The sequence below is a fragment of the Stenella coeruleoalba genome, assembly GCF_951394435.1.
Source record: "Stenella coeruleoalba genome assembly, chromosome: 17".
Classification (NCBI taxonomy): domain Eukaryota; kingdom Metazoa; phylum Chordata; class Mammalia; order Artiodactyla; family Delphinidae; genus Stenella; species Stenella coeruleoalba.
The window spans coordinates 73,885,400-73,904,003 of record NC_137163.1 but is presented as its reverse complement, the minus strand read 5'-3'; the positions used below and the strand labels follow the sequence as shown (position 1 = coordinate 73,904,003).

Here is an 18,604-nt window from a genome sequence, read left to right as displayed (position 1 = left end):
ACCCGAACCTCAGTTTAGGAAAGTTAGAAAATTCACACTCACAAAAAAAGTACAACTCTCTAATCTTTACATCCATGTCAGTCTCATTTGTCCCAACTCACAACGAGCTATCACATTTTGTGGCAAGCTATAAACTTGTTGAGTCATTAGTCTGCCTGGTTAATGGAGGAAAAATAAATTCCTGTTCCTGCATAATGACACTTATTCACTGTAGACATTTGCATCACTGGGAAATGATAAAACCTCATCCTTCATAATGAAGTTCTAGGCTGACAAAGAGGAAAATATAGTGTCGTGGGACAACCGTGAATATAAAACAAGCTTAATAAAGAAACAGTGACAAATTATATTATGCCAAATGCAATAAAAAATGTTACTAACTCATTGGAAATGTCGTAAATAATCTAAATAGTTTTTGACTGTCAAGGCTTTGAAAAATATATTCCTTTAAAAATGAGGCACAGAAGAGGTAATTTAATTGCCATGATATTTTGACAAGCTTGGAGATTCCCATCTTCGGCTTATTTGCTAAATTTAGATACTTGTTCAAGTTGAAATGAAGGGAGGAACACAACTAACCTGTTTTGCCGTTCTATTGTTGATCTGGCAAGAAAGCTGTGAGTACTCTTAAGCTCCAGGACCACTGCTTTGGTTTCAGATCAATATTTGGATGATGTTGTAATCAGTTTAGACAAGTGCATCTTCACAAAGTAGGCGAAGTCTCAGATTTTGAACTTGAACCCTGAGAAAAGACAATTGTCATACTTATAACATTACCTAATAGTAAGTTGTAGCTTCTGAAACACCTGTCACCAGCCCTTCTTAATCAACTTGACTAAGCCTGTCTTTTCATGCTCTTATAAATGCAGAAAATAGAGTAAAGAAGAAAAGAATCACCATTCAGTTCATGGTACCGTACCTTCTATCAAATCTCTATCTTAGTGTACTCTGTAATTAAAAATTTGACTTATATAGGAGCTGTTCTTTTCCAGGATGAAGTTGAGGGTTGAGTGTTGAACACTTTGCATTCCACAGCAGAAGTTCCACTGCTCAATCAATCACAGGTTTCTTTCCCACCAAACCTTCTCTACATTGCCCTCCACACAGCTATCGCCAATTCATTGGACTTGGTGTGTAAGATGTGACCAATTTGCCATTTGGCTCTCGAGGGTAGATTACACTCCCAAGTCATGTATAATCTTTAATTTCCTTTGAAACCCTGGGTTGGCTTTGAGATATATATATATCCCATTTTGAATTTTTTTGAAAGTTGATACATATTTCCCAAAGAGCAATTTAATTTCTCTTGTTGAAATTCCCTCACTTGTGTTTAGTGCTCCTAAAGCTATTTCTAGAGTTATTGATCATGTTCCCATAATTTTCCTGAACCATTGTCATTGACAACTCAATCTTCATGCTTTCATCTTCGTACAAACTCAGAAATAACTCTGGATCAGCTCATTCAAAATAACTGATACATCAAGATTTTTTGATGCTCTGATTATCACGTCAGCTATTTCTCCAATGTGAAGAATTAAATTTAAAACTTCTGTTTTGCAAGACACTGCTAAAAGAATGAAGAGGCAGCCACAGACTGGGAGAAAATATTTGTAAAACACGTACCTGATAAAGGTCTTGTATCCCAAATATACAAACTTCTCTTAAAACTCAACAATAAGAAAACAAAAAATTTATGTTTAAAAAATGGGGAATTTATCTGAATAAATACTTCACCAGAAAGATATACACGTAGCAAATAAACACACAAAAATGTGCTCAGCATCATTTTTCATTAGGGAATTGTAAATTAAAAGAACGAGATACCACTATACATCTATTAGAATGGTCAAAATCCAAAGCTCAATACCAAATGCTGGTGAGGATGCAGAGCAAAAAAAAACTACTTTTGTTCATTGTTGGTGGGAATGCAAAACGTTACAGCCACTTTGCAAGACAGTTTGTCAGTCTCTTACAAAACATAGTCTTAGCGTACAATTCAGCAATTGCACTCTTAGGTATTTACCCAACAGTGCTGAAAATCTATGTCCACACAGAAACCTGTGCACTGGGTGTTTAAAGCAGCTATTTTATTCATAACTTCCACAGTGTGGAAGGAACCAAGATGTTCTTCATTAGGTGGATGGATAAATAAACTGTGGTACATCCATACACTAGAATATTATTCAGCGGTGAAAAAGAAATGAACTATCGAGCCATGAAAAGACACGGAAGAACCGTAAGCACGTATTACTAGGTGAAAGAAGCCAGACAGAAAATGTTACAAGACACATGTTTTTAACTAAATAATATTCTGGGAAAAGCAAATCTATGGAGACAGTAAAAAGATCAGTGGTTGCCAAGGGTTATGGGGGAGAAAAGGAGGGACACATAGGTGAAATTCAGGGGATTTTTAAGGTGAATAAAATTATTCTGTATGATACTGTAATGATAGATAGATAGATAGATAAATAGAATGATAGATAGTTATGCATTTGTCAATACCCATAGAAATGTAGAGTGAACCCTAATATAAACTGTGGACTTTAGTTAAAAATAACATAAATTCACCAATTATAACAAATTGATGACAAAAGTACCATACTAATGCAATAGTGGACACGTGTGTAGTGGGTGGGGAGAGAGGGTGAGGGGAACTCTCTGTACTTTCTTCTCAATCTTTCTGTAAACTTAGAATTGCTCTAAAAAGTAAAGTCTATTAAAACAACAACCTCCCCCAAAATTGATATACTGTTTTCTTGATGCCATGATTATTATTTCAGCTATTTCTCCAATGTGGTTTATTTTATTCTTATTCATCTAGTCCATCTTGACTTACTTTAAATTGTAAATTTATATGCACAAAACCATATATTTTTAGTGTTGCTAAATATTGTTTATGTATCGTTCTTCTAGGGTCCAACAACTTTGATGCTAATTACTTACAGTTTTTTGTATGCGGTACACAATTGTGACAATACAACTTAGATACATAAAATATTAAAGAATATGCAATCAGAGAATATCAAGCAACTGTAATTGACTTCACCCTTGAGCTTCTTATTAGATTGAGAATTGTCCTTACTGATTGATGCAAAATGACGTGCCATTGTGTGTGATTGATTGGAAATCATTTCTATGGAATGCCATGATGAGGACCTGCCATCCCAATGAAAGTAGAGCTGATGGCCACGGTTACCTTTGCTTCCTGTGTACAAAGTTTGGCCCTCAAGGAAGTCATGAAATTATAATTCCACATACTATAGAATAAATGGCATAATCGTTGTTTGTTGGATAACGATAGCTAACATTTGAGCATATAACATGTCAGGCACTGACAGAGGGCTTGGCATGTATTAATATAAACCATTTAATCTTTACAACAGTCTTACAAAGTAGGTGCTTTTATTATTTCCATTTTATAGATGACAAAACTAAGTCATGCAAGGTTAAGTAACCTACAAGCTTAAGTCAAATGAAGGGTTAGGGTTAGGGGCAGAACTGTGATTTGACCTTAGGCAGACACTCTGGCATGCATATTCTTTTCTATGCTTATCTTAGTGATAGAAAGTGTGGATGCAAATGCTGAAACTTTGATTTAAAAAATACACAATCTAGTTTGTCTTCTAACTTTGGGTATCTAATATTCAAAGCGTTCCTCGAAACCTCACTTACTGACCCTGCTTTGGTCTTGTGTCTACAGAGCAAAGCAGATGGTACTCTTAGCTACTGCCTGACACACAGAGGCTCTGACCCCCTAGAGCACTTTGTCCTAAACTTGCTAGGTGACCCTGTACACTTGCTCTAGACTGTCTCTATGTGTCTCTGTGAACAGGCCCATCGGAGGGGAGCTACCCTTGTTCCTGCGCTCCGGAAGAAAAACAAGATCACAAGCTATTGCTGAGAAAAGGCAGCAAGATTGTGGGGTGGATAGACAAACCCATGGGAACCATGAGTACAAAAAATACAGAAGAAACTACTTACTTATTGGTTGAAGCTACAGTTTTTGGTTAATACTTCTAAAAAAAGATTCACAGTGAATTTTAGTTTGCCAAGTTTATTCTTTGCAAACTGTTAGATAATCTACACTTTTTACAGATTGCTAGCTCTATATTAAACAAACATATCTGGCAGACACCTTTTCATAAGACTGAAAAGACTGAAATTCTTTTTTGTGATAAATTGAAAGAAACAGAAAAACAACTGGGAACAAATACTGCAACTTTTTAATTGTCTAAAGTTCATGGAATGCTAAATGCAATCTTCTCCCCACTCCTGCAGAATACAAAACCCACACTGAAATGTGAGGGAGGTGGCCATTCTGAAAAAGGATTAACGATCCTATAAAACCAATGAACAGCACAGTCTTTCTGCAATTATTTTTACTTTCTCCTCTTAAAATGTGTAATGAAGTAAATTTATACATATGAACTCCCTGCAATTTACTTGAATTGAGTTATAAGAATTTTAAATGGCAAGAGAGATGCCCAACTATAAAGATACAAAGCTATTTTACAGAAGATGGCCATTACCATAAATTTTAAAATTTATGATCACATCCTCTTAAGAATGAATTTGAAACTAAAAGACAAGAATTTTTCTCTTCTTTTGTGGGTAAAGGGATGAGAACGTTTTGAATAATAAAGGAGGTGTTTAGAATGTTAAATGAAAAAGAAATGAGATGATAGCAAGTTGGTGGGTAGAGAAGAAACTGTCCAATCTGAGACTCTTTCCCTCCTGCTACAAAAGATCCATTCTAGACTTGCCTTGACTATAGTTTTTATTAAAGCAATCATCCTTGATGTTCCTCATACAAGCGACTATATCATTACATCTGATATAACGTGCGCTCAGAAGGAATATTATATGAATTATCTGGGGAGAAAGTGAAATATTGCGTGGAGCACGATAACATATAGAGAAAGGAGAAGCTGATTATCTGATTCCTAAATGGGTGTTTGGAACAGTAAGGGGAGCTTTATTTTACTGTATAGTCAGAAACATGCTAGGATTCTTTAAAAAATGTGGAGTTTGAACCACATGACTCATTAGTTATAAAACTGAATTCACTATGGGTAGTAAAGTTCAGACAGATTTTGAGTGGTATAATCCTGAGAACAACTTGGAAAAGAAAAGATAGAAGCTGCATAAAATCAGTAAAACTGTACCCAAAATATAATAATAGTGTTTTCTCTTGATAGAATTATACAAGTACACCGAACAGATTTTTAGAAGCTTGCCATAGCTTATAAAATAATTTCATATAATATGCATTTGTTTATATATGAGTATATATATATATACACACATATACATATACCTATAAATTCTCAGTGGACTCATGAAGGAAATTAAAGAATTAATGATAAATGTGTGAGTATATGGACTACACTTGGGAAAATATTGAACATAATTATCAGCTTACCTATGTTAAGACTGTATCATATTTGTACATCTGTATTCTGATTACTCCAAAATGCTTTCCAACTTAGTATCATCCATTTTATTCTTGTATAACTGGAAAGTGGAAAACCTGTAACTTGGCCCAATTTCCATGGCCAGTGATTAAAATTTTCCTGGTTGACAGAGTTGTAGTCAAAATTTCCTCCTGGCAGCTGCCGGCTCTCTCTCCCTAGGGCATAGAAGTAGTATGAAAATTTCTGCGCCATCCCTAAGCGCCCACGACTTACTCACTGCAGGTCTAAGTTCTCTATAATGGCCAACGTTTTGGCTCAACAGATGTCAATTCCTGCCTTTCACAACGTGCATTTTCCTGCCTTTCACACGACATGTCAAAATACTTGAATTTGCTGTCATTTACCATTTGACTGCTGACAGCGGCTCAGTTCAAATTGTGGACAGCACAGCTCCTACTAGTGGACTGGCCATCTATCAGACAATATCAAGAGAAAGCAGAGCTCACCCTGGTGGTGGTGGTTGGCTTCCGGTTTCACTAGTTCAGCTTTAAGCTACTTCTCAAGTCTTCTTCAGGGAAGACAAAATAGAGTTCAGTTTTATGATGTTCCCAGCAATCATGTCCATAAAACAGTGAAGAGTGGTAAATACATTAACTTCAATATCATGAAATGTAAATATCATGTGAATAGAATGAAATAGTAGTAGGAAGCAAGTTGCTTTGCAAGACAAGCATTGATGAATGAATGGAACCACCTCTTTCTTTTTTAACCAGACAAAATTATTAAGTAACATACCATATCCTGGACTCTGTAGAATTACTTTTACACACTTAAAAAACTGAAGGAATCATATCACACACTTTTACCTGTTTTGACACAAGTGTAAGCTTTTCTGTACAACTCTCACGGAAATCCTAAAGTACAAATACCCACCCTGTATGACATGGTGTCTTACAAAATGATGTATTAAGTAAAAAAACTCTATGACTGCTGACAACATTCACAATCTACCTTGTCTTAAAAATTGTTTATGAAATCAGGAAGAGAAAGCACTAGAGGTTTTTGCTGTGGTTTCAGAGCCCCTGGCGATTTGGCATACCTAAGTTGACTGTTACCTTTATTTTTTTCCTTTCCAAAATGTATTCTCACTGGGGTCTGGTGTGACATGTGCAATATCACCTTAATCTCTACATCGCTATGTCTGGCATGAAAACTTCGCTTTTCCAAGAGAAGTAACTACATTGTTATTGGAAACAAAATTACATTCGCTCAAAAAACTGAGCCCCACGAGCCTGCCCTGGTTTATCAACTATAGAGAAAAAATCAGATATCGGTCATTCTGATTTGGAATAAGATTTTTCTGGTAGAGAAAGAGGATTTCGATATGTGACAGAGAAAAATGTGCTACTTGTTAATATTCTCTTATATCGTAGAATAAGTTCTACTAAAAAATATAAAACATTTTTCCTTCATGTATTTGACCAAAATGTTCTAAATTATCTGATGTATTGAAATGCAGTTATCACTTTACAGCAGATCGGAAGGCACACATTAACTGAGTGAGCATCAAAATATGACCAGAGTTCCTTAAGAAACTACAAATAGAACTACCATATGACCCAGCAATCCCACTACTGGGCATATACCCTGAGAAAACCAAAATTCAAAAAGAGTCATGTACCAAAATGTTCATTGCAGCTCTATTTACAATAGCCCGGAGATGGAAGCAACCTGGGTGCCCATCATCGGATGAATGGATAAAGAAGATGTGGCCCATATATACAATGGAATATTACTCAGCCATAAAAAGAAACAAAATTGAGCTATTTGTAATGAGGTGGATAGACCTAGAGTCTGTCATACAGAGTGAAGTAAGTCAGAAAGAAAAAGACAAATACCGTATGCTAACACATATATATGGAATTTAAGGAAAAAAAATTGTCATGAAGAACCTAGGGGTAAGGCAGGAATAAAGACGCAGACCTCCTAGAGAACGGACTTGAGGTTATGGGGAGGGGGGAGGGTGAGCTGTGACAGGGCAAGAGAGAGTCACGGGCATATACACACTAACAAACGTAGTAAGGTAGATAGCTAGTGGGAAGCAGCCGCATGGCACAGGAATATTGGCTCGGTGCTTTGTGACAGCCTGGAGGGGTGGGATAGGGAGGGTGGGAGGGAGGGAGACGCAAGAGGGAAGACATATGGGAACATATGTTTATGTATGACTGATTCACTTTGTTATAAAGCAGAAACTAACACACCATTGTAAAGCAATTATACCCCAATTAAGATATTAAAAAAAAAAATATGACCAGAGGGATTGTGTTGTATTCCTCTTAGCCTTCTTTTTATTCTTGGAAGTATAGTTATTTTACAATATTATGTTAGTTTCAGGTGTATAGCATAGTGATTCAGTATATTTTTACAGATTATACTTCATTAAAAGTTATCACAAATAACGGCTATATTTCCCTGTGCTATACAATATATCCTTGTTGCTTCTCTATTTTATACACAGTCGTTTGTACCTCTTAATCCCCACCCCTATCTTGCTCCTCCCCACTTCCCTCTCCCCACTGGTAACCACTAGTTTGTTTTCTATAACTGCGAGTCTGTCTTGCATATACATTCATTTATATTATGGTTTAGATTCCACATATAAGTGATATCGCACGATATTTGTCTTTATCTGTCTGACTTATTTCACTAAGTATAATATTCTCTAGGTCCATCCATGTTGTTGCAAATGGCAGAATTTCATTCTTTTTTATGGATAAGTAATATTCCATTGTGTGTGTATATAACACGCCACATCTTCTTTATTCATTCATCTCTTGATGGACACTTAGGTTGCTTCCATATCTTGCTATTGTAAATAGCGCTACTCTGAACATTGGGGTGCTTGTATCATTTCAAGTTACTGTTTTCATTTTTCCAGATATATACCAAGGAATGGATTGCTGAATCATATGGAAGTTATACTTTCAGTTTTTTGAGGAAACTCCATGCAGCCTTTCATAGTGGCTGTACCAACTGCATTCCCACCAACAGTTTTAAGTGTTCCTTTTTCTCCACATCCTTGCCAACATTGGTTATTTGTAGAATTTTTGACAGCCATCCTGACAGGCACGAGGTGATATTTCATTGTCGTTTTGATTTGACTTTTGCTAATAATTAGCAATGTTGATCATCTTTTCATGTGCCTATTGGCCATCTGTGGATCTTCTCTGGAAAAATATTCAGGTCTTCTGTCCATTTTTTGGATTGGATTTTTTCTTTTTTTGATATTGAGTTGTGTAAGCTGTTTATACATTTTGGATATTAACCCCCTGTTGGTCACATAATTTGCAAATATTTTCTCTTGTTCTGTAGGTCTTCTTTTCAATCTGTTGATGGATTTTTTTTGCTGTGCAAAGGCTTTTAAGTTTAACTAGGTCCCGTTTGTTTATTTTTGCTTTTGTTTCTTTTGCCTTAGGAGACAGATCCAAAAAATATATTGCTATGATTTATGTCAAAGAGTGTTCTGCCTATGTTCTCTTCTAGGCGTTTTCTGGTTTCAGGTCTTACATTGAGGTCTTTAATCCATTTTAAGTTTATTTTTGTATATGGTGTGAGGAAGTGTTCTAATCTCATTGTTTTACAGGTAGCTTCCCAAACTTCCCAACACCACTTAACAAAGAGACTGTCTTTTCGCCATTGCATATTCTTGCCTCTTCCTCTTCATGCTCTTGTGTTTCCATATAATGTCAGATATAATTGTTTCTTCCTAAATCTTTTCTCAGTGATTGAAAAACACTGCCCTTCTCTCTCCCAGATCTTGGCAGGTGTTGATTCCTCTCTTTGGGGACTTTTTCCTGATTTTCCAGAGTTTCCATATGGCAAACTTCTATAACCTTTAGAACAACTTGTCCAAATCCTTCCCGTTATTTGCTATATTCTCTTCTCTCTGTTACCTTTGGAATGTCCAAGTCAGTGTTACTGAACTAATGGATAATAACATTTGTTTCTGTCTTGGTGTTCCCTCATATACTGTGAGATCCTAAAGAGCACAGACTGTTGTTGACTTTGTTTATTGAGTGCCTGGTGCCGTAGTGTATAACACATTGAGAGGACTTAGTGTTTCTTGATTAATTCCAGGACCACTGGGATTCACTTAAGGCCCCATATTTGGCTATAAACCACACAACGTACTGGGAAATCATTTGAGGTTTTAGCATTTGGTCAGGATGTATAACATGATAAGAAATGGAATTTTTTCTCTGGATTAAAAACTTCCCATATCCCGAGCAGGAACTTTCTTTCTCCGGTGGGCTGCTTCCTTCAGGGAGAAAAGGAAAACCCCTCACAGCTTAACATGTGGTAACTAACGCCAAGTCATGAGGGAGTTCTTAGTAAGTGGATTCTGCAAATAGACTGAATACCATAGTTAGTGACCCACAAAGGCAGATGCATCTCCAGAAATCCAGAATGACTGCCTTTCCTCTTGGATTCTCTGTGGCATGAAACAAGTTTCTTTAAAACTTCTACCTTCCTCCCCAACGTTTGTCAAAATCAATTGTTTTGAAGTTAAAAAAGAAACTGAGCATGTTCTCCATATTCCAATAGAAAAATCTATGCCACATGGCATAACTTATTAATGGATCTCATTAACACTTCATAATATATTCCTGTTTGCAGGTAGGATGTTTAATCATATGTATTCCTGCCTATGTCAGCTCTGTTTATAGTGAGACCAAAATGAGAACTGCAATCACAAACAATGAGCTCATACAATACTATTAATATCACCATTTTGATTATTATATTATTTATTGAGCTCTAGCCTCTCTGTTGAAGATTAAAGCATAATATTATACAGAAACAAAAAAACCCTTCAGCTAATATTCTAACATCTTTACTGCCCAAGACTGAAGCTCCACAGAATTTAGATCTATTTTGATAATTTACTGAGGGGAAAACTGTCAGACTTGATGGTGGAGAAAGGAACTGAAATTATTTTCTCGGTCTTCCACCATCCACCCTGCCTGCTCCTTCACTTTAATTTGGCTCTTAAGACCAGATCCAGATTTTGTAGGACTTTAAGTTTATACAATTTGGGGGTACTTTTTAAAGAAAAAGATGCTGTATTAGTCAGGTCAGATTGCTGTAACAAAATACTGCAGACTGGGTAGCTTAAACAACAGAAATGTTTTTTTTGTCTTTCATCTAACCTTTATTTAATTAATTTATTTATTTAATTGAAGTATAGTTGGTAACAATGTTGTGTTAGTTTCAGGTGTACAGCAAAGTGATTCAGTTTTTTATATACATATATAATTATATATATAATTTTTCAGTTTCTTTTCCCTTATGGATTATTACAAGATACTGAGCATAGTTCCTTGTGCTATACAGTAGGTCCTTGTTGGTTACCTATTTTACATTTAGTAGTGTGTATATAAACAACAGAAAACTTTTTCTTACAGTCTGGAGGTTGGAAGTCCGAGTCCAAGGTGGCATCAGAGTTGATTTCTGCTGAGACCTTTCTTCCTGTCTCGTAGATGGTGGTCTTCTCTCTGTGTCCTCACATGGCCTCTTCTCTGTGTGAATGACAGAGAGAGAGAGAGAGAGAGAGAGAGAGAGAGAAGGAATGATATTGAAAGAGGCCTGATGATTTCTACATTTAATCATGTGAAGCAGACTGATTAGTAAAGGATGTAGCTCAATTTATGTCTTGCAGTCTTGCACCCACTTATAGACCAGTTATGATACTAGGGGTTGGAGTGCTATGATTATCCCGTCCTTCATGGGGTGTCAACTCTTGATGAAACAACTGTGCTTAGGGTGGCAGTTTCATACAAGAAAAGTGGTTGTGGTATATGTAGCAGTATCATGGAGAGAAGAAGATAAATCATGAAAATAATAAGGGGCCTATACAGATGATCATACAAATGTCTACCACACTTTTCCATTAATATCATAACAATATTTCTCCTTTCCTTTTCAGTTTGTACTTCCTTTCCTAGTGCTTTTTGCCATATTGCTTTAGATAAATGCATTTTAGATTCAAATATATTTTCAGACAAGTTTGATTAGGATCTCAGTAAAATGATATTTTTAAAAGCATAAGAGATTGTCTTGGCTGGTAAAGAGTAATATTATGTCCATTAAAATGATTACAGTGCAACTTTCAAGTTATCTTACCCCATTGTGCAATCTCTACTTCTTTAGCTCTATTGTTTTCAGATTATTTGTTTCAATTTTCCAATTGGCTTGATGAATAAAAGGGAATGTGATATAAAAGCCTTATTTTCCATTACTGAAAAATTTCTATATGATTTTCTTCTTCTTATATCTCTTGAGTCCCAGAGAAAAAGAATGGGAACTTATCAAAGAATCTTATACAATTTGAAATCAGTTTACTTTTTGTGTTGGACAGAGCATACCATTTACAAACCATATGGATAATATCTAGATAAGTTAAGACATATCAGCATTGCTTTTATCTGGTAAAATATACAATTTTCCACCAACTTAGACAATTTTTTAAAACATATGTTAGACATAAACATGTGTAACTAATTGTGCCCATTTGAGGATTAATTTTAATTTGCATAACACATTCCAAAACTTCATGGAAAAAAACTATAGGACAATTGGGAACCAGTATAGCCCAACTGCTTAAAGAAAACTTATGTTGTCCTTTGGTGGATGAAAATTAATCCACAATTGACCTTTTCTTTTTCTTTCTTTCTTTTTTTTTTTTTAAAGGATGACTTTAAAAACCATCATGACTGAATTGAGGCACAGATTATGGGCCAATACCATTTAACACCAGTTATCTTAGGAAAATTGAAGCATTTGAAAAGAAAGGATTGAACATTTATATAATGCCTTGGAGTATCCCCTGACCTGTGACAGGGCAAAACTACTGCTGGTCTAGAGCTTTAAAAAGTAAACACTGTATATTTTATTGGAAGAGCTAATTACCTTTTTGGTTAGCTAAAAGAAATTATTTTAGCCAAGTAATGTGATCCCACCATCAGACAAAAGCTTTTAGATTTTTAGGAAACTTCATGACAATGAAGTGTGAACTGGGGACTCTATGAACATCACAAATGGCAACAAAAGGTAAGAAGTCAACATGATAGATATAACTCTTGTTGATGACAGATTAGAGCCTCAAACAGGCCATCTATGGTGGTTAATTCTCAGCTGGAAGGCAAGGAATTTTTTGACAATTTGGAGACTAGTTTCTGGGATATTGCCATTTCTAATATTACAATGTTTCCAGCTATTTAAAAAAGCATAATCTTTGTGAAATGTTTAGAAAGATATTAGAATGAAGGACTATTGACATTTCAATAGCATGTATTTTTATGATTTATTCCTTGAATTTTTCCCATGTTAATTTAATTGTTCTTTGTCTGACATCTCAAGTTATTTAGTAATGAAATTCATTCAAGACTATGAATTTCCCTCTAAATAAAACTTTGGCTGAATTTCCTAAGTGACACGTAGCTCTAATTATAATCAGTTTCTAGGTATTCTGTAATTACAATTTTGATTTTTTTCTTGAAAGTTAAGATGCATGCATTTTGTCCCCCACCCCCACCTCCCGGTGATTGGATTTATTTTCCATATGGTTTGTCTAATGCTTAACTTTGTTATTAATTTTTAGTTTTACAATATTGTTTTTGAAAATACTGACTAGCACAAGTTTTCTTTTTGTGTATTTACTGAGATGTTATTCATAGCATAATACCATGATTGCCAAATATAACCCCATTTTTCTTTAAAATCTGAATGAAGTAAAATTTGTTCCCTATAATACACATTCAATTATCTGCACCATCAATTATGATGTTTATATTTTCCAGTGTGGAAGTCAATTTTGTTGGTTTCTGTCCCATCTGTCTTTATGTATTCCATATCCTTTTGCAATCTATCCTGTCTTGTTTCTATTACTTTGTGCTTATATATCTTTCTTTTTAACATCTTTATTAGAGTATGATTGCTTTACAATGGTGTGTTTCTGCTTTATAACAAAGTGAATCAGCTATACATATATATATATATCCCCGTATCTCCTCCCTCTTGCATCTCCCTTCCTCTCTCCCTATCCCACCCTTCTAAGTGGTCACAAAGCACCAAGCTGATCTCCCTGTGCTATGTGGCTGCTTCCCACTAGCTATCTATTTTACATTTGGTAGTGTATGTATGTCCATGCCACTCTCTCACTTCATCCCAGCTTACCCTTCCCCCTCCCCATGTCCTCAAGTCCATTCTCTACATCTGTGTCTTTATTCCTGTCCTGCCCTGTGCTTATATTTCTACAGTGTGTAGCTTTTGCTTCTATAAAGGATCAAAAAAATTTTTTTGACATTTCTTTTTGGATTGTGTACTTCTGGATCCTGTTTTCTGTCTCTTGTTTTACAGAAGTTATTTATAGATATTACATTGCTTTTTCTTTGCTTATGCTCAAAAGAGGCAAAATCTGAAAGGGCTAAGATTTGTAATCTGATTGCAGTTGATTCACCCTCTGTCCACTCATTTTATTGTAGATACAACAGCTAAATGTCAGACTGAAAAACACAGTTCATGGCCTAATTTCCAGTTTTGGGTAAATTCACTTAGTGCAAGTCAATTCTCATGGGTAAACATTTCTTTCTAAGTCCATTTCATTTGGAACAGGAAAAACTATAGTACCCACCAGATACCACTACCAAGGCTCTTTAATTTTCTAAAGTGATTTTTACTTGTAGAGAGAACTTCTAACAGAATACAGTGACCATGACCTTTGTCCTCTATTTTATATTTTATTTTATTTTATTTTATTGGCAGTCTCTTTAAAGATGTAGGAAAATGGCGTGTTAAGATGTGGAAAAGGCAGAAAAAGGGTTTGGGAAGAAGTACTATCCTTGTTTTACATTCTATACTTGAGAACTAAAAGGGCTGGCTACTTGTTTTCTAATTAGCTAGAATCCATTATTAGGAAAACAAAGATATGAGCATGCATGAAATATCATTTTTTTCATAATTATCTGAAGTATACCATAAAGGGCAACTGAAGTTTTTAATTTCTTAGTTTAGTTCCACATATTTTTAACTAATGTCAGTTCTTCCTAGATTCTGGCATTATATCTCATGAAACTCTGATCTTCCACATTGTAGATTCTATTCCTTCTTGGAAATTTTAGTGAGGAGTGGTGAGAAGTTCTAATATGACTGGGGTGAAGGAATCCTACTTATCAGATGCTCTTCTGACCTGTCAATCCTTATAGATTAGCAAAAAGAATAAGTCATGGGAAAAAAGAACAATAAGTGTTTGAACTCTGATCTCTTCTATTACATGCTGGTGTAACCACTATAAGCTACTAACTAGTTTGGCATCTTAGTATCCTCATTTGTATAACAGGAACATTAGAATTCATCATCCCTAAATTTCACTTATGTCTAAAATACATGATTTGTTGTCTTGTTTATAAATCATGTATTATAGAGTCACATTTTCCAGACATAGGCAAAACTGATATTAAGGAAAGGTATGGAACTTATTTGTTCCCAATTACTCTCTGAAAGACTACTTCAGGCAGCCAGCTTACTGGCCCGAGAACCTGCCACTTCTCCTTACTCCAGTCAGTCAAGGGAGAATGAGCCTGCTATGAGCCATTTAAACAGATTTTTAATTCTATAGTAAGGCTTCTTGCTTATGGAGAGATATATATTAAATATATTTTTTAATTCTTATGCTTTTAAGGAAGATTTTTTTAAACTTGCTTACTTGTCTTTATGACACAGAAGACAGCATGATTCTCTCAAGGTTTTGACATCTTTTTCTGTAAGTGGTCATCCATCCCAATGGTCTTTGATAGACAACAGCATGGTGTCTCTGTTTATCTTGGGGAAGGGAAAGAACTAGGTATCAGTTTAATGTTGAAGACAAAATTGTCTACTCATCTGTTTTTTGGGGGGTGGGTGGGAAACATCAACAAAATGATTTTTAATTATTAAATATTTGAGGTTTTGTACAGTTTATGAGTCTAATTCACTTAGGGGAAGAAATCTATTATACAGAAATAATTTGACTATTCAAATATATTTGATAATTACTTAAACATATTCATAATGCTCATTTCTCATCTCACATACAATTACTTTATTTTCTTCTGGCTTGGATCAAGGCTGAGAACAAGCTTTCATGAAAAAGTGTTTGAAGTCTTCAAGAAAGTTGATACCACTATCTTTTTCTATTACGATTTATGAAGAACAATTATCATTTCAGATCTGAAGCAGTTTTTACTGTAAACAACAAGCCTCTAACAAATTCAGGTGTTTTTCATTACAAGTATTTTTTTCTCAGGTGGATAAGTTAATATTTTTCTACATTCCTTAGATTTCAAGTTCCAAGTGCAAATTCTATTTTCCTAAGAATTACAGAGTATATTCATTTTTAAGTCAAGGTAAGGCATGGAGAAGAGCACAGTTTCTCAACTTATTTTGGTAATACTTATGTAAATTTTAAAAGAAAAAAGATACATGCCTCTAATGGCACACACTGAGCTTGTGTTTAGTTAGAAAAGTCAGACAAGATTTATAAACCAAAAAATCTAAATTAGCCTAGTTTAGAAGGTCCTGTGTCAAAAATAAAAGTTTAAAGAGGACTGTACCCTGTTTGCTTAAGGCAGTATTCTCAAAGTTTTCATGGTAAGAAGGAATCTCAATATTTGCCCAGCCTAGTGTGCACAGCTCATCATAAAGGCCTTTTTATTACCACTGGGGCTCCTATATTTGTGGCTAGTAGCAGTTGCCTCTACCTGAATAGAGTCTAAGGAGAAGAAAAAAATCACTGTGGGCTTTTGAAAATAAGACTTATGTGCAATGAATGAATCATATCATATTCAAACTAACATTCTCCAATTCATATCTAAAAGTCTTTCACAGCAACATCAATTGAAAACTGACAGAACAAACAAATGACAGGTATCAAAATCATTGTGCAAAGTGAATCCAAGTTACCAGCTGATGACCTCACAGAGTTGGAACTACTCTTTCCAATAAACTGAATTTTCTTTAAAGTTAAAAGTCCTTGTGTTTGGACACTGGAGAGAAATACCCAGCCCTTGGAAATTACAAATGGAGGCAAACACTTCAAGACCATATTTTCATTAGTTCCCCTTTATGACTGCACTATCCAACTCAATACTTGACATTTCTGTTTAATTTTGTAAATTTCTTTGTCATGGTTATGATAATATGAATAACAAGGATAATGTCACTGAAGGTGTTCAGCATTGTTATTGACTGTGTGTCAAATATTGCGCACTTTTCTTTTAGATGCTGAGTTTGAGAAGATCTGAGAAGTGAAGTGATTTGCCCAGGTATTCAAGGTTACTTCATGTTTAAAATAAAATCAATACTTTTTCTATTTAAGAAGATAACTGTTTTCTTGCAAATACAAATTTTTCATATCTAAGGCCAAATATTCTAATCTAAAATACTGGACAAGCAGGGACTAAGCGTTAAGTCATTTTTAAGGCACAACTTAAACACATCTCCATGTAACCTAGCCTCCCTGGTTTCTGTCCTTTCGGAGTACTTTGTAACTCTGGTGAAAGCACTTAGCAAATTATTTTTGTGCCTAAGTTTAATCCCTTATTTGTTTATTCTTTGAGGTGAACCTTGACTTAGTCATTTCCCTAAAGCTGTGAGCACAATGGCTAAGTTGTTGAAATGATATAAATAATTATTGCAAATGGAAGTCCAAGCAACTTTATAGCTTTGATGACAGCCAAAAAAGCCCTAGCGAACCCTGCAATTTATCATTCTTGTTTCACCTTCTTCATCAACACTGGAATAGGGCCAAATATCCAAATTAATGGGAAGTGACATGGAACACTTCATACTATAAATGTAAATCCGCTGTCTTTTAAAAAACGTACTATTTTGGATCCAAATCCTATGTTCTATCCTTCCAGCAAGTAAGTAGTCAAGATTACTAATAAATGCAAAATATAGACCTGATATCATCCTCCAAATTTTTGAGCTAGTTTATTAATGAGATACATGTTTGAATGAAAAAATATTTATAGTATAATTGCACATTGGAAAGGCGATCAAAATTTGATATAAGAAGTCAAGTGGAATAAGGAAATTTTACGTAACGTTTTGATGGATGGGTAATTGGAGTATGTGGCTAAAATATTTTTCAGCATTTTCATCCATTTATCCACAAATATTTGTTGAAATATGACAATGTGTCAGGAACTGTTCAGAGAGAGAACTATCCTCTTGCAAATAGAAATCCTCCTATATGTTCTATGTGGGACATCCATCAAACTATTCTTTGGCTTTTCTTTAGCTCGCTTTGGAGGAATTGATACTCTACCTATTTACTTCCCTCTTTTCTCTCTCCCTCTAACAGAATATTTATTCAACATTTTAATATGCTACCATCTTAAAACACACACACACACACACACGACTCCCATATCCTTCTCCAGCTACTCTTATTGCTCCTCACAACTAACTTCCTGAAAAACGTTTATTTCTCATTCCTTATTCCATTCCAGTCTGACCTCCACTTATATGATTCCAACAAAACAGAACTTACTAAAGGCATCAAAGTTCACATTAATCCAAGTTCAGTGGACACAGTGAATTCTCACTGTGCTTGGCTCACCATCAGGATTTGATACTGCCGACCATTTCCTCCTACTTGAAAAACACTTTCCTTGGTTTCTTTTCTTCTTAATCCTCCCATGGATTCTTCTAGGTAATCCATATTTGTTGCTATTGTAAATGGTATTTTTCTTTGTATTTCAATTTCTCATTGTTCATTGCCTGTATATAGAAACACAACCGACTTATATATATGGCAATTATGAAAGCTACTATAAATATCCATATGCACGTTTTGGTGTGGACAGAAGTTCTCAGCTCCTTTGGGTGAATGCCAAGGAGCATGATTACAGGATCATACAGTGAGAGTATGTTTAGTTATGTAATAAACCACCAAACAGCCTTGTTTGGTACAGTGGCTGTACCATTTTGCATTCCCACCAGCAATGAACGGGAGTTCCTGTTGCTCCACATCCTTGTCAACGTTTGGTGTTGTCAGTGTTCTGAATTTGGCCATTCCAATAGAGGTGCAGTAATATCTCATTGTTGTTTTAATTCACATTTCTCTGATGACATATGATGTGAAGCAG

General features: G+C 35.1%; 1 long non-coding RNA gene across 3 annotated transcripts; it reads right to left on the bottom strand.

The window, feature by feature from the left end:
* Positions 1-591: 591 nt before the first annotated feature.
* LOC307176106 lies at positions 592-18,234 on the bottom strand. Of its 3 annotated transcripts, none has more exons than XR_013824602.1 (4): positions 18,007-18,234; positions 15,178-15,293; positions 10,878-10,993; positions 592-742 (listed from the first exon to the last, which is right to left on the bottom strand). It is a non-coding gene; the product is annotated as an uncharacterized lncRNA (long non-coding RNA). The 3 variants fall into 3 exon arrangements; XR_013824603.1 differs by having other exon boundaries at positions 18,076-18,234; XR_013824604.1 differs by lacking the exon at positions 592-742 and adding an exon at positions 5,482-5,629 and having other exon boundaries at positions 18,076-18,234.
* Between the last annotated feature and the right edge of the window lie 370 nt (positions 18,235-18,604).